Source organism: Cyprinus carpio, chromosome B1 (assembly GCF_018340385.1).
Source record: "Cyprinus carpio isolate SPL01 chromosome B1, ASM1834038v1, whole genome shotgun sequence".
NCBI lineage: Eukaryota > Metazoa > Chordata > Actinopteri > Cypriniformes > Cyprinidae > Cyprinus > Cyprinus carpio.
In genome coordinates this window covers 4,898,228-4,916,096 of record NC_056597.1, presented here as the reverse complement: position 1 = coordinate 4,916,096, position 17,869 = coordinate 4,898,228, and the positions used below count along the sequence as shown (strand labels likewise).

Genomic DNA, 17,869 nt, shown 5'->3' with positions numbered 1-17,869 from the left:
GTCCTTGGGATGGCAGCGGGAGGCGCGTCCCCGGCGAGAGCATAGAGTCCCTACTGCGCAGAGGGCAAAAGAGAAATTGATGGAGTTTCAGAGAAGCGGGAAAAAATTTATAATTAAGGAAGGCCTTTGTATTTCACAGGACTGAAGGAGAGGCACCAGTGAAGGAGTTAGGACGTTGGACACTTAGGATGGAAGTAGTTTCCAGACCTTACATAGGGCCCTCCCCTTACGGGAGACATTACCCTAGGCCTACCGACGGGGCCCAGTTGGGAGAGACATTTTTCCCTTTGAGTTGGAGTCACAGGTATCCCCTGTATCATTGTTCTTGTTTACTTTATTTTTTAAACTCTTTTGTTTTCGTTAATAGTTCTTGTTCACTTGTGGGGTCTACAGCAATAATTTACTCAGGGTATGAGTGGGTCATGTAAACTGAAAATTGAGACAATAAATGTAAATGGTCTGGGTAACCCGTTAAAGAGGAGTAGGGTGATAACGAAATTGAAAAGAGATAAAATGCAAGTGATATTCATACAAGAAACTCATATGTCAAATGAAGAACACGAGAAATTTAAAAAGCTTGGTTACATAAATTCCTTTTACAGCTCGTACAAGAATAGCAGAAGGAGAGGAGTTATTACCCTAATTTCAAACACTGTTAATTTTGAATTGATTGAGGAATATTCCGATAAATATGGCAGATATGTGATTGTTAAAGGGAGGATTGATAACACTGTTGTCACATTAGTCAATGTGTATGCACCCCCCGAGGAAGACAAAACATTCTTTAACTTATTGTTTGACAAAATAGCAATAATGAGTGAGGGGATTTTGATATGTGGAGGCGATTGGAACACAATTTTGAATTATACTAAGGACACAACAAGTACTAAAAGATATAAAAACACCAAATCCAAGAATCTTAATATTCTAGTAAAAGATGCAGGTCTGTGTGATGTTTGGAGAGTTCTGCATCCATTAGAGAGAGATTATACGCACTATTCTGCTGCACATAAGGTACATTCTAGGATTGACTACTTTCTGATGAATAGTATAGATAGACACCGGGTAATAGACTGTTAAACCGGAATAGCAGATGTGTCAGATCACAATGCTATATACTTAACCATATATCTTGATAGTCCAAACAAATCAACATTATGTTAAATGAATGTTAATATTCTTAATAATGAAATTGCGGTGCAAGAAATCAAAAAAGAGATTCAGGACTGTATAGCCAATAATAAGGATGAACAAATAGAGCCAACAATATTATGGGACACTATAAAAGCAGTGATGAGAGGAAACCTGATATCAAGGCTAGCTCACATAAAAAAAAAGAAAAAGCTACTACAAGCTGAATTAGAACAAAATATGAGAAAACTAGAAAAACAACAGCATACAGATAAGAGTGATAAATTGGCCGGAATGATAAAAGGAATTAGAAAACAATTATCAGACATGGCAAATGAGGAGACAGAAAAGAAACTGAGATTCACAAAACAAATCTTTTATGAATCAGGTCCCAAAGCAACCAAAATATTAGCAAAAAGATTAAGATCACAGCAAATAAGGAATTCAATTAACAAAATCAGAGATCCAGAAAGTAAGGATATAAAATATGAACCTGAGGAAATCAAAAATATATTTTATAAATATTATAAATCTCTGTATAATCATTCAGAACAAGTAGATAGAAAAGAAATTGAAGATTATTTAGCTGAATTAGATCTCCCCTCCATAGGAACTTCTCAAAATGGATCATTAAATTCACCTATTACTAAAAAAGAGCTTGATAAGGCTATCAGTAGATTGAAAAGCAATAAAAGCCCAGGGACAGATGGCTATCCTAACAAATGGTACAAAGTTTATAAAGAAGACCTTGCCCCTCTATTGTTGGAATCCTTCAATTGGACACTCAAACATGCAAAATGTCCTCCCTCATGGAAAGAGGCCATGATAACAGTCATACCAAAGGAAGGTAAAAATAAAGAGTTATGTGAGTCTTATCGACCAATTTCCATTTTGAATGTTGATTATAAATTATTCACGTCTATAATCGCTAGAAGATTAGAAACCTTCCTCCCAGACCTGATAGATGAGGACCAGACGGGTTTTATAAAAGGTCGCCAAACACAAGATAACATCCGGCGTACATTACATATAATTAATGAAGTCAATAAACAGAGCACTCCTACAGCCTTAGTAAGTCTTGACGCGGAAAAGGCTTTTGATAGAGTCGGCTGGAATTTTCTTTTTGCGGTTTTGAAAAGAATGGGATTTGATAAAACTATCATTAAATGTATACAGGCCCTATATGATAAACCAGTGGCTAGAATTAAAATAAATGGCGACTTAACAGACAGATTCGAGCTCTTCAGAGGGACAAGGCAGGGATGCTGTCTGAGCCCCTCTTTATTTGCCTTGTTTATAGAGCCTTTGGCTCAGTATATAAGACAAAGTAAAGAACTTAAAGGAATCACAGTCGCCAAGGATGAACATAAGTTAGGTCTCTTTGCAGATGATATTATCATATACCTCAGCAATCCGGATTATACGTTTCCTAAACTCTTAATGTTACTAAAAGATTTTGGAGGGAAATCTGGGTATAAGTTAAACATTTCAAAAACCCAAGTTCTTTGTATAAAATATAGACCAGCTGACTCAATCAGACGATCTTACAAATTAAAATGGGATTCAGGAAAAATAAAATATTTAGGTGTTTATCTGACTAGAGAACTGAACACATTATATGAGGCTAATTATAATAAGGTTAATGAAATTATACAAAAAGATCTGACAAAATGGGCAACACTAGTAATGGATTTAAGTTCAAGGATAGAGGTGATAAAAATGAATGTGTTGCCTAGATTGCTGTACTTATTCATTTCACTGCCAATTTGTATACCAAAAACTCAATTTGATAAATGGGATAAACAAGTGAGTAGATTTATTTGGAAGGGGGCAAGACCAAAACTCTACAACTAGAGAAAAAAAGAGGAGGACTGGCCCTTCCAAATTTTAAAGAATATTTCCTAGCTGCCCAATTGAGATATATAATTTATTGGTGTTCGTCAAAATATTACTCCAAATGGAAACAAATTGAGCTTAACTACGGAACATGCCAACCACAAACGAGGTTGGGCGAGAAAACATCTAACCAACCTATAGAACCAAATCCTATAGTAGACACAACAATTAAGATCTGGTGGGATGTACTTAACCCTCTGGAGTCTAAGGGTATTTTTGGGGCCTGGAGAAGTTTTGTCATGCCCTGACATTTGTGCTTTTTTCAGTTTCTTATAAATATCTAAATGGCTAAAGTCTAATCTCACTGTAATCAGCACAAACTAGGCTATAATAATATGTGAGCAGCATGTATGTACATGATTGTGTTTTTGAGAAAAAAAAAATGTTATGCGTGGTCAGTGAAAAACTAAAAATGTTAAATCACTTGAATAAGGCAATAAAAAACACATACAGAAAATTGGTTCCCAGGAATTTTGAGAACTGGAGCTTGTAGCCTATAATTTTTTTTTTCTAAATGATGTGAAAATCATCTTGTTTACTCACTTACAGAAAACAATATATTGATTTAAATTTTCTAAGACACTTTTTGTTGGTAAAAGTCATATGCGAGTAGGCGTCAACTATCATGAATTCACACCTGAGAAGACAAAGGCCTGCATAATGAGCTGCATAATGAGCCATTCAGTCAGCTGTGTCACTGAGAGGGGTGAGTTACAAGAAAGAATGTGAGGACAAAATAAATCTATATAATTTTATGTTTGTAGTTTATTTAGAATATATTTAATTATCCCACAACATAATTTAATATTCACTTGTGAGTGCAGTTAAACAGTTTATTAGGAAAAATCAAAGCTGACTTTCAAACTGAATTTTTTGCATCATTACTCCAGTCACACAATCCTTCAGAAATCCTTTTAACAATCTTATCTTCTACAAAAAACATTTATTGTTATTATTATCATTATTATTATTATTATCATTATTATTATTATTATTATTATTATTATTATTATTATTAAAGTTGAAAAGAGCTGAGAATTTTTTTTTTAGGTTTTTTAGGGGGGATAAAATTGAAAGAACAGCAATGATTGTTACATTTGTTACAGTTACATTTATTGTTACATTTATATTATTTACATCAAGCTTTTGAATGGTATAGTAGTGTATACTGTTATTGAAACTTCATAATATTTCACTTGATTATACATTTAGTCAGGAATTATAGTTTGGAAAAAGTCTTTGGAAAAAGTCTAACTAGTAAAATGTTTACACGTTATGTGAAAACTAGTACAAGTATATAAATAAAAAGAGACTTAAGGGGGTCGCACACCGGACGAGAAGCGCAGCGCCGCGTCGCGTCGCACCACGTCTTTAAAATTCGAACACATTGTTCTCTATGATTGTACACACACCGGCGGCGCCATTCGGCGTCTGTCCACGGTGCCCAGCTACGACTCAGGACGCTGTTCAAATTCCTGCTGCGCCACAGAGCGCCATCTGCATAGTTTTGTATTAAATAACATAATATTTGTTTCAAACCATTGTTCATACATTATACCAAGATACCACTGCTGCAAAATACTACTTACATCAGTTGTACAGCTTGAATAAAATGTTAACATATATAAATAAATGTGTAATAAACATAGTCCTTTTAATCTTTTATTTTTCTCTCGAGACATTTAATACAGTATTTGCCTGTCGTGATTACATTCAATGTTGTCGGCAGCCACCTGCTGGATTTACCAGGTCTCAACCGTCACACTTCAGGTCATTAAAATAGCGGAGTAGCGGACCGCAAAAGACAAAAAACTAGTCAACGACGCAGGGAAATACCCAGAATTATATGAACCCAACCATAGATTCTTCAAAGACAACATGAGGAAGTCATAAACGTGGAGGAAGATAGCGTTTGTCATCGGTTTTTCCAGGTAAGAATGTCTAATTTTCGATCTGAGGTAAAATGTTCAGTGACAGTCCTTAGAAACGTTAAGAAATAAGCATACCTATAAAAATATGTGGCTTCTTTGTTTTTATTGAGCGAACAAATCAGTATTAGTAGACACAACATTAAAAATTTAAAAATCTCATAAAAAAACAAAAAAAAAAATATAAATCTAAAACTAGAATGCTAATGATAATCTAGACTAAATTATAACACATATTATTTTCATTAATTAACGTTCAAAACTCAGCTATTATCAATTAAAATAATATATGTAAAATAATAATAATAATAAATAAAGTCAAATCTCATTCATCTTGCTGCTCAGAACTTGATTCGATATTGAGCTCCAGCGTATAGAATGTGCGCGTCCGGTGTGCGATACCTCGAGTTGTCCTACATGTGGCGCGACGCGGCGCTGCGCTTCTCGTCCGGTGTGCGACCCCCTTTACTCATGTTTATGAACTCTGCTGAATAAAGTGCTTCATTATTTTTTCTGAGGAAATCCAAATCTCAAATCCTCAACCACATCACATCTTTTTGGGGTGAATTATGTCTTATTCCTCTCATCGCGAAGCAAACAGTAAAATAATAAAAACTTGAAGAACAATCTCACCGCGTTGTCTTCTGCTGTGTGGGCGTATTCAAAAGCCGCGCGCTTCAGTGAAACATTTGAATCTCAAAAGCGCGCTCGGTGCGGGGGCGTGGTCGCATTAGAAGATAATGAAGGGAGACGTGAAAAACGGACATCGCGTTGTTTTCATATGGATTACTTTATCACACAATATTTGTTTTCAGCAGCACTTGTTTAGTTTAAAAGTAGACATGTCAGGCTTTCTATAGATATCTCTCTCATGTCTCTGTGTTGAGTATTCACTGAGTTACAGTTCATTTTAATGACGCATTTGTATCTGAAGATCAGCGCAGACAAAGGCTGCAGACAGCACTCCTTGTTTGTTATCTTTATTTTATAAATGCACAAAGTTTTGTTGTTATTATGTCTGTATACAAAAAAAAGTAGACCCTTTACAGATTCGATTGATGTATTGCACTTATCTGTACGATCGAAACTGAAAGTGTAATTTAAGTTCTTTTCGGGGTATCAGGAGAAAATACCCCAAAACGCGTATACGCGTTAATCGACTCCAGAGGGTTAATATATACAAAATGGAGGGGGATTGTAAATTGTTGATCTGGCCATTGTACTCTCCAAAATTCAGAAGTGGTCAGATGGATAACACATTTACAAGTTGGGCTGACAAGGGAATCACCGCAGTGTGTACATTAACAGAGAGAAAAAAGTTTAAATCTTTTGAAAACTTGAAGAGGGAATTTGACCTGGAAAACGCTGATTTATTTAGGTATCTCCAACTAAGACATCTTTATAATACAGACATTGAAAATCATCTTTCTCAAGAGGGTAGTGAATTAATAGATATGATCGCAGGGACACATAGACATTTACCTTCGAAAATTGTATCCAGACTGTACAAATGCTTACAAAATTGCAATAGGTTTGACTCACTATACATAAAACAGAAATGGGAAGCAGAACTGCAGCTTAAACTGTCAGAGAATGATTGGCATTCGATCTGTCTTTTACAACAAACTTCTACTAGCTCCAGACAATGGAGAGAATTTGGCTGGAAGAACTTGGTGAGATACTTTATTACACCCCTCATCAAAAGTAAACAATTAAAAACCCCCCAACAGTGTTGGAGACTCTGCGGGGATGTCAATGTCAATCATTCTCATGTATTTTGGTCATGTATAAAAATTCGCCCCTACTGGGAATCTATTGTAACAGAAATGGAAAAAATTTTGGGTTACAAAATACTGAATGACCCACAGACTCTGTATTTAGGCCTGTTAACTAAAGATGTTGTTAGAGGGGAAGACATTTATCTAATTAAAGTGATGCTGATATCAAGTAAGAAAGTTATAACGAGGAATTGGTTGAAAAGTGAGCCTTTGAGTCTGGACCAATGGAGGAATATCATGGAGGAAATATTCGCAATGGAAAAAATGACCCATGACCTGAGACTGGAAGCACATAAATGTAAAATACGATGGAGGAAATGGACCTGTTATGTAACTCACTCAAATGTATGATACAAATGGAAGACCTGTATTTGTAGCACCCTACCAGTTGTTATTTTGTTCATTGTGAAAATTAAAAAATGCAAAAATAAAAAATAATAAAAAAATAAACAGTTTTTATTTTTATTATTTTTTTTTTAGGTAGATCTATCATTAGTTTTAAGGTACAGAAATTGAATAAAGTAATCAAATGTAAAACAACATTGCATACTTGACTGTATTAATTAAAGATTAATCTTTATTAAAGTCACAAAAGCTATTCAATCAAGAGCAGTGAGTGTCTTCTTTGTTGTTGCTGATCGATTAATATTAAGTCACTTTAAGGGTGTTGTGACGAGCGTCCCGATTCCACATCAGCGTTGCCCTGGTAATTCACGAGGAGCACCGGCTCGAAGCTCATCACGGGCTGATCACCATCACCTGCCTCTCATCAGCTGGGCTCCATATAAACAACGTGCACTCAAGACACGGGTGAGAAGCCTCTCCACGAGCAACCCTGCTGACACTGCTCTCTCCGATCTTTTCCAGACAGCAGCGTGTGACCAGAGGACACTGCCACGAGCACCTCACGGCTTCACCCGCACCTGGACTCGAGCGAGAGCACCACCGCACGCTAGACCACCGCCATCACCCCCGTAACCCTGCACTATATAATAAAATCCACCCTCCGCGGCTTTGCACTTGAGTGTGCTGTTGCGTGTTCCTTCCACCCCGCCACACTGGTGGAGAATGCGGGCATAACTGTGGAAGGAACGCAAACTCCAGATCTCCCAGCAACTCACACTTCTCTTTTTTTTTCCCTTGTTCGTTTCTGTTAGGCGGCCGCTGCTCCCCAAGCCTCCAGGATGGACGAAATCCTCCAACGCTTAACGGAGGTCAGCATCCGCCAGCAACAAATCACTGAACACTTGGCCACTCGAGTGGATCAGACCGAGCGGGAACTCGGCGAACTGCGGGCGGACCCACGTAATCCAACACGAGATCCACACACCAGCCGGAGTCATCGTCCCGCAACGGCCCTACCGAGTCCCAGAGGCTCGTCGGCAGGCTATTGAAGAGGAAATTCATCAAATGCTGAAGTTAGGGGTGATTGAACCATCGAACAGCCCTTGGTCCAGCCCTATCGTCATGGTCCCCAAGCCCGATGGCACCCTCCGCTTCTGCAATGACTTCCGCCGCCTGAACGAGGTCTCGGCGTTTGACGGATACCCCATGCCTCGAGTGGATGAGCTCCTCGACTGCCTTGGGAGGACCCGCTATATTTCTACCCTGGACCTCACAAAAGGTTATTGGCAAGTCCCCCTGTCCGAGACCGCCAAGCCAAAGACCGCCTTCAGTACACCCAGTGGGCACTGGCAGTACCGGACCCTCCCGTTTGGCCTACACGGGGCTCCAGCCACGTTCCAGCGTATGATGGACATCTTGCTGCGGCATACCTGGACGACATGGTCATCCACTCTGAGCGCTGGGAGGACCACCTGGATCGTCTGCGGAGGGTGCTGTTGGAGCTACGTAGGACTGCCAACCCCCGGAAATTCACTTGGGCCTGACCGAAGCGAAGTACCTGGGCTTCCAAGTTGGTTTGTAAGTGTTTTTGCCTCGTTTTCTCATTAGACTACTGCGTGATCATCGTTGCTAAGGAAACTTTGCTTTAATTACTGTGTGTCTTTTTACCCTGGTAAATACGTGCGAAGTGGCGTTTGGTTTTGCGTTTGCCTATCGCGGGACTGGACAGTTTCGGTCTGCTAAATAGAGAGGCGTGACTATAGCCAGTAAGCCAGTAAGCACTACTTAAAGAGCTGTTTTGTAAGCGTTTGTCAGAAGAAACAGTCGAGCGACAGATAAGGACAGCAGTTTGTAAGTGTTTTTGCCTCGTTTTCTCATTAGACTACTGCGTGATCATCGTTGCTAAGGAAACTTTGCTTTAATTACTGTGTGTCTTTTTACCCTGGTAAATACGTGTGAAGTGGCGTTTGGTTTTGCGTTTGCCTATCGCGGGACTGGACAGTTTCGGTCTGCTAAATAGAGAGGCGTGACTATAGCCAGTAAACCAGTAAGCACTACTTAAAGAGCTGTTTGGTAAGCGTTTGTCAGAAGAAACAGTCGAGCGACAGATAAGGACAGCAGTTTGTAAGTGTTTTTGCCTCGTTTTCTCATTAGACTACTGTGTGATCATCGTTGCTAAGGAAACTTTGCTTTAATTACTGTGTGTCTTTTTACCCTGGTAAATACGTGTGAAGTGGCGTTTGGTTTTGCATTTGCCTATCGCGGGACTGGACAGTTTCGGTCTGCTAAATAGAGAGGCGTGACTTGCTGACTTCAATCACAGGTAATCAGGCAAATATATAAGTGGTATGTGTCACCGCGGCAGCGGTTGCGGCAGCCCTCGTGTGAAGCCTCCTCGTGTGAAGACCATCGACTCTACCTGCGCGACTCCACCGAGCAAGGACACCGACAGGGCACTTGAGTATTGCTTTTCTCCCCTTCAATTTTTGTACAGCTCTTCCGCAAATACTTATTTTTGGTCACTTGTAGTCACTATGTGCTTTCAGATCTCTACTATCACTACCAACACTTGGAGAGCACGCTATGTACGTCAAAGGAAGGTCTGCCCGACTAATCTAAAGCCTGTCCCTCTGACCTCTACTACAACGCTCTCTATTCCAGTTGGTCTCTGGAACTGCCAGTCCGCTGTTAACAAAGCAGACTTCATTTCTTCTATTGCTACTCATTCCGGTCTCAGCCTCATGGCACTGACTGAGACTTGGATCAAACCTGAGGACACTGCCACTCCCGCAGCCCTCTCTGCTAATTTCACTTGTTCCCACACCCCTCGTACGACTGGGAGGGGTGGAGGTACTGGTCTCCTTATATCGAAAGATTGGAAATTTGATCTTCAACCACCACCTACAGGTAACGGTTCATTTGAATCACATGCTGTTACTGTAACCCACCCTGTTAAAATCCACTCCGTGGTCATTTACCTTCCCCCAGGTCAATTGGGAAACTTCTTGGAGGAGTTGGACGTGCTGCTATCAAACTATCCTGAAGATGGTACTCCTCTGGTACTGCTTGGTGACTTCAACATCCACCTAGATAAACCCCAGGCTGCTGACTTCAGCACTCTGCTCGCCTCATTTTATCTCAAGCGAGTCTCTACTACAGCGACTCACAAATTGGGCAACCAACTGGACCTCATCTACACGTGCTGTTGCTCAGTGGACAACTCTTTAGTTTCTCCACTGCACACCTCAGACCACTTCCTCATTACCGCTAACCTAGCACTTACTCCTGAAGCGGCACACGCTCCAACGCGGATCACCTTTCGATGGAACCTACGCTCACTCTCTCCATCTCGCCTATCCTCTGTGGTTTCATCCTCACTTCCTTCACTCTCGCAGTTTTCAGCTCTGGACACGAACAGTGCTACGGACACTTTTTGTTCCACTCTAACCTCTTGCTTGGACAACTTCTGCCCACTGTCGTCTAGACCAGCACGCACCACCCCATCTGCCCCCTGGCTGTCCGATGTACTCCGTGAACATCGCTCTAAACTCAGGGCTGCAGAGAGGAAATGGCATAAATCAAGAAACTCTACCGACCTCAGTGTGTATCAGTCTCTCCTCTCTTCCTTCTCTGCAAACGTCTTTACTGCTAAAACATCATACTACCACGACAAGATTAACAACTGTTGTGACACTCTTCAAAACCTTCTCTTCTCTTCTTAATCCGCCTCCACCTCCTCCTCCATCGACTCTTACAGCTGACGACTTTGCAGTTTTCTTCACGAATAAGACAAGAACCATCAGTGACCAATTCTCCACACCGCAGTCTGAGGATAACTTCACAACGACTAATGCTCACTCTTTCTCCTCCTTCTCTCAACTCTCAGAGACGGACGTTTCCAAACTTATCCTGTCCAGTCATCCTACTACTTGCCCACTGGATCCGATCCCCACTCACCTCCATCAAGCGATTTCTTCTTCAGTCGTACCTTCACTTACTCACATTATCAACTCCTCTCTTCACTCTGGAACATTTCCCTCAGCATTTAAGCAGGCTCGGGTAAGCCCACTGCTGAAGAAACCATCTCTAAATCCAGCACTTCTAGAAAACTACAGACCGGTATCCCTTCTTCCATTCATTGCAAAGACACTCGAACGAGCTGTGTTCAACCAGCTCTCTATGTTTCTTGTACATAACAACCTCCTGGACAGCAACCAATCTGGCTTCAAAAGTGGCCACTCAGCTTCAAAATCCTCAGTACTCATTTTGCTGGACCTGTCTGCTGCTTTTGACACCGTTAATCACCAGATTCTCCTGTCCACCCTCAGAAAGATGGGCATCTCTGGAACCGCACTCCAGTGGCTTAACTCCTACCTTTCTGATAGATCCTTAATGGTGTCTTGGAGGGGTGAAGTTTCTAAGTCACAACAACTTGCTACTGGGGTTCCTCAAGGCTCAGTACTTGGACCGCTTCTCTTCTCCATCTACATGACGTCATTAGGATCTGTCATTCAGAAGCATGGCTTTTCCTATCACTGCTACACTGATGACACTCAACTCTACTTCTCATTCCAACCAGATGACCCGACGGTAGTTGCTCGCATTTCAGCCTGTCTGAGTGACATTTCTAGCTGGATGAATGACCATCACCTTCAGCTCAATCTTACTAAGACTGAACTGCTGGTGGTTCCAGCTAACCCATCGTTTCATCACAACTTCTCTATACAGCTGGGTTCGTCAACCATAACTCCTTCCAGGACAGCCAGAAACCTAGGAGTTGTGATGGATCATCATTTAAGCTTCACAGACCATATTGCTACAATGACCCGGTCCTGCAGATTTGCCTTATACAACATTAGGAAGATTAGACCCTTCCTGTCAGAGCTAGCCACCCAACTTCTTGTCCAGGCTCTTGTTCTCTCCAGACTGGACTATTGCAATGCTCTCCTGGCGGGCCTTCCTGCATGTACTATCAAGCCTCTACAACTGATCCAGAATGCAGCAGCGAGGGTTGTCTTCAATGAGCCAAAAACAGCTCATGTTACTCCTCTCCTCATCAGGTTACACTGGCTACCAGTAGCCGCTCGCATCAAATTCAAGGTACTGATGCTTGCCTACAAAACGACCACTGGCACTGCGCCAACTTACCTAAACTCACTAGTTCAATCTTATGCACCCTCCAGAAGTTTGCGCTCTGCAAGTGAACGACGCCTTGTGGTCTGTCAGTGGTCACTCCCCACCCACCCCTTTATTCACCCCTACTAACATCTTGTTTCTCCGCCAAAACAGGACAACGCTTGTGGGGGAGCACCGTCTCGAAGCTCATCACGGGGTGATCACCAGCACCTGCCTCTCATCAGCCGGGCTCCATATAAACAACGTGCACTCAAAACACAGGTCAGAAGCCTCTCCACGAGCAACCCTGCTGACACTGCTCTCTCCGATCTTTTCCAGACAGCAGCGTGTGACCAGAGGACACTGCCACGAGCACCTCATGGCTTCACCCGCACATGGACTCGAGCGAGAGCACCGCCGCACACTAGACCACCGCCATCACCCCCGTAACCCTGCACTATGTAATAAAATCCACCCTCCGGGGCTTTGCACTTGAGTTTGCTGTTGCGTGTTCCTTCCACCCCGCCACAGTGTATTCACACCAGGAAAGTTCGCTAGTTCACTTGCTTTGGTCCGGACCAAATACAATGTTTTTTTTTGGTGCGGTTTGCTTTCACACTGCCCTTTTTTCAAGTGAACCAGAAATTGTTAACAAAACCACACGTGTCATCCATTCATTGGACAGAAATTCTCAAGCAGGGAAAAGCAGGCTAATCATGGAGACTTTTCGTAGTGCAATTGTTATTTTATATTATATTTATGCAAATATAATATATTTACTGATTTTCTGTTATCAGCTACAAACGCAATATGAAGACACTTATGAACACCAGATGAGACAATGTCATCTATACGATGTTGTAAAAAGGATTTTGCGAAGACGAAGAAGTGCTGCAAGAAAGCGAAAGTGAAACTTTAAAAAACAGCGTGCATAGGAAAGCGATTGCAGGCTTTTGCAAGTATCAGTTAACTGCGCAATCGTCCGTAGACTAGAGCCCTGCACGAGCCTCGAATTTAGGCCCGAGCCCGGATCACCCCCCAGACCCCCATCCCAGACCCCCCCCCGTGTCCGACGGCTTATCAGAATTACCGGCCCGAGCCCGATCCGAGCCCGCCCCTTCTCCCAAAACGGCTTATAGGCCTACTACCATTTCAGCTATTAGAAATAGTTCCGTTTTGTATGTAATGGCAAAGTTATTATATTTTGTTTCATTTTTTTATTAAGTTAATTTTGAAAAAAGTTTGGAGCATTTTTTGTTTGTTAAATATACGTTTTTGTTTTTTAAAGTAATGACCAAACTTAAACCCACATACAGTAAGCTGATCATATATGTTTGATCAATTTAGCTTTCTCAAATCATCACAACTTGACTAAAATAAAATCTATAGATATACTTAAACAGTTCAAGCATATAACAATGTTTAAACGTTAAACCTAGATAAATGTGCACTATATCCAATAGTTTGTGTGGAGCTATGCGTGCTTTGCAGGACATATAGGCTCCATAGTGATCACTTGCATGTTTTCCGTGGATACGCCATCATTTTTGTTCGTAAGGTAAGAGAAATTCATCATTCGTAACTGTAAAGGGTCTACTATTATTTTTGATCACTCACAATATCAACAAAACGTTGTGCTTTTATTAAATAAAGAAAACAAACATGATGCGCTTTATGCCGTCTGGTCTTGAATTGGAGCGCTTCACAAAAACGAATCAAAACTTAGCAAATACATGCCTCACAGACATGATAAATATATCTATAGAAAGCTTTAAATTAGTACTTAACGAAATAAAACATATTGAAAACTATAACTTTTATTATAATCATATTCCGTATAGATGCGTTTCTTAAAGGCGCATCTAATGAGGAGATTGTGAGCACTGCACATGACCAATTGGCTCGTTGTTTGTCATGATAATCAAATTAAAACTATTTCAAAATGCAGCTTTTCCCGAAGCATTGGGAACTTTTAATAACTCCCCACACTCCAACTTCTCCCTGATGCTCTGCATGGTCAACTGTCACCTGTATGCTAATGCGTGCGTATATGCATTGCGTATTGCATAGGCGATGTAGCCTATAATATTTATAATAGCCTATAATCATTATAACAGTTTTTCATACAGTAACCTATGTGTGCTCTGCGCGTATATGGGCACAATAAAAGGAGAGAAGCTAAATGAGCCAGAGCCCGATCTGTAAAAAAAAAAAAAAAAAAATAGCCCGAGCCCCGCCCGATTGGATTCAGTGTGTCGGCCCCGTCTGGCTTGCAGATCTCTACCTTAAACCTGGAGCTACGAGAGCCTGTGAACTCAAAAGGTTTTGAATTGCTGTATTCACAGCTGCCAAAGAGATCCGCACCAAAGGGGGAAATGAACCAGAGTTCATTTCAATCGAACCAAACAAGACAGGTGTGAATACACCCTAAGAGAATGCACTGATCCAGTGCACTGATACAGTACATTCAGCTGTCTATGTCTGCTATTGGAAACATACCAAGACGGGCATTTTGACATAATTTTTGTGTGAATCTGTCCATTCAAACACAATACTTCAGAGAGAGCTTAATATTTGCGCGTGTTCTGAGACGTGGTTTTGCACGCTTCGGATGAGCGCACGCAAAAATCTTCTCACTGCATGCACAAGCTCGTGTCTTCTGACTCTTAAATGTTTAAACTGGCAAAGGTTAAATTAGTCTAGTTTAAACACTGTTCAGTGCTGTTCAGGTCTCACCTGTGTGCGAGCTATCAGCACCCGAGTGATGAATGACTGGTCATATTCCAGCATTTTTTTTATTGCTGTTGTTGTAATGTACTGGGAAACCAGAATGTGCATCCATCAACACAAACATATATTAGCCGAACCCAGTTTTTTTATTACGTGTTATTTATAAGAAATTATATTACAGATGCGTTGTCAGATTTAAGTTGAACTGCAGTCCTAGTGCGTGCTGAACCGTGTGTCGAGAACCGTACATTTCAAATTTTTTTCGCGAACCGTCCCACCCCTCCATATATCCCAGCTACTGCTTGGTTAACTGCAGATGACTACCAACAGAACCTGCTCTCTTCCTCCAGGCAGAGTCTAATACCGCTTTTCCACCGCATGGTACGGTTCGGTATGGTTCACTTTTGGGGGGCTTTCCACTGGGTACAGTACCTGGTACTTTTTAAGTACCACTTCTGTTGAGGTTCCATGTGAACTGTACCATTACCAAAACATGACGTGTAAACTCCGCTGATCACTGATTGGCCGGAGATTATTGTCACTACCTGCGTCACTGAACTTGTGACACAAACACAACAGAACCGCTAGATTAGGGCAAAGGATCAAACGCAACTGTTTTGAACAAGCGACCCTTTTTTAAACCTTTTTACCTTTCATTGTCTGTTGAGGAAATACAGACATTCCTCTCGTTGATAGCAGAAGAGTGGATCCAGATAGAGCTTAATGAGGTGACACAGAATGAAAAAGTTTTTCAGGAGTCGCGGCAGTAGAGGCTTGGCAAATCGAGCCGTGCCATGCCGTACTGACTCGTACCACGCAGTAGAAAAGCGTCAAAAGTTTCACTGTCAAACTCACCCAATTAAACTTTTATTGATGAGTAGCCATCTCCTGATCCAGAATATGATAATACTACATGACTCATCAAGGAAGGATGGAACAGCTAGATGACTTGACCTATCGGTAAGCTCCTCCCCTCGAATGCAGATGAGCCAATGGTAGGCGAGTATCAGTTGCACGGGGAGTGGAACTCAGACATCTTTATGTTTCAGTGCCATAGAGAAACACTGGAAGATCCAAAGCTTTCCTCGGTTTGGTAGTGTTTATGTTACAAAAATGGAAAAACAATGAGCCTGGGGTTATTGTATCACTGATTCCACATATCCTGAGAGGATGGGCAATGGAATTTATTTTATTCCATTTCCTGAACCCAAACAAAACGGAGCCAAATGTCTGTAAGCATTCAACTCTAATCCCGATGTAGATGGTATCTCTGGCTAAAACTATCTAATGTTGAAGATAGTGAGTCAATAATAATGTACAAACTAAATAGCAGATTGTTCTCACGTCATGTACAGTGTAAGTAAAAAACACATAAACGAAGGTCTACATTTCAGTGCCTCTCCATATTAAACTGGGTAAATGTAAATTAAATTAAGCATACCCTGCAGTAGCCTACATTAACATTGTTGATCCTGGGTTGATCCTGGATGTTGTCATCCGCGATTGGAATGACCATAACACTGTTTGCATTCTGACCTGTAAACCCTTGCTTCCAAATCAATTGAGTTACCCACCATATTTATTTTAAAATCTTTTATATATCCCTCCATGGCATATTTAATTCCCACTTTAATGGTGGTGCTTCTGTGTCCAAAATTATTCAAGAACATCCTGTGACAAGGTTTTCACACTGACACCTGTCATTGTAAGACAGTAAGCAGCTCCGTTTGGTTGTCCGAGGAAGCAACAGTAACTAAGGGGGGTGGGGCTTACCAATAGGTCAATTCACAGTTCATCCCCACTGTTCTCAACTCTAGACATCCCCTAAGCTGATCATTCAAGACTTTGATCAAAGACTGCAATATCCATGAGCTGAAAATTTACAGAAATATTCACAGAAGAGCATCAAAAACACTGGATACTGAGAGGCAGTTAAGTTTTAAAGGAGATTTCACTCCCTGGCAAAAAAACAAAACGAAAAAAAAAAACATACCTTATGTCCGTTAAGCTCCACTTTAGGGTTATTTTCAATTTCCCACAAGCCTTCATTAAACCCCTTCCTTTTGTTAGGTTTGCCATATTTGTCTTTATTAGGCAAGTAGGGAAAGATGTCTTTTGGACCCAAGAATGCTCTGAAATGTTAAACAGAAAGCATATAATCACATCTATTTAACCATCACTCAATTGCCGGATCAGGAATTCAATTAACCTGCCTTTTCAATTTTGACCATTTGAAGCTCCACAACAATAGGGTACAACGGTGCCAAACACGCCCTGGGGTAAAAGGCGCCTTTGATATTATTTTCATCTAAACCACTAGAGCACTTTCCAAAACACCCGGTTTTCAAGATGTACATGTATATCTGTCTGATTTTTGATGCAATCGCGCACAGCAGCGCAAAGTTGATTCTGTGCTTACTTGATCTTATATGTTATGTTTTTTTTAAATGTTGTGGATTTAAGTAACACACGAGAATCGTTAAAATTAATGCATATATTTTGAGACAAAGGTCTTATTTATGATTTTTAGTTTTCTTTCAGATAATTAAAGCAACAGTTTTTAAATAACGAAAGAATATGTAAAAGTATGGTATTTAGGGTAAAAAGTGCCCCTGCTGTTGGGGCTATAGGCGCACAGTAATTAACATGATAATTAATAGATGGCTGACTTTTCCATTTGTTGACATGAAATGGTTAGGTTTAGATGGTAAATATCATATATTATGTTGGGTGTCCATATTAGAGATAATCACCATGTTTAGAATGAAACCATTATATTTAAAAACATTATATTAATCATATCATATAATAAAATATAATTTGTTGTTACTACTGTAAATATATATTCATTATTGGATCTCCTTCAATACTTTCAGAATCTTTATTTATTAAAATGATTTTGTTTCTGTATTTTAAAATATATATGTTTTATATTAAAATTTTAAT

General features: G+C 40.5%; 1 pseudogene; it reads right to left on the bottom strand.

Annotated features, from left to right (window-relative positions):
• The window catches only part of LOC109048290, a 334,436-nt pseudogene that overhangs the window by 99,164 nt on the left and 217,403 nt on the right, over positions 1–17,869 (bottom strand).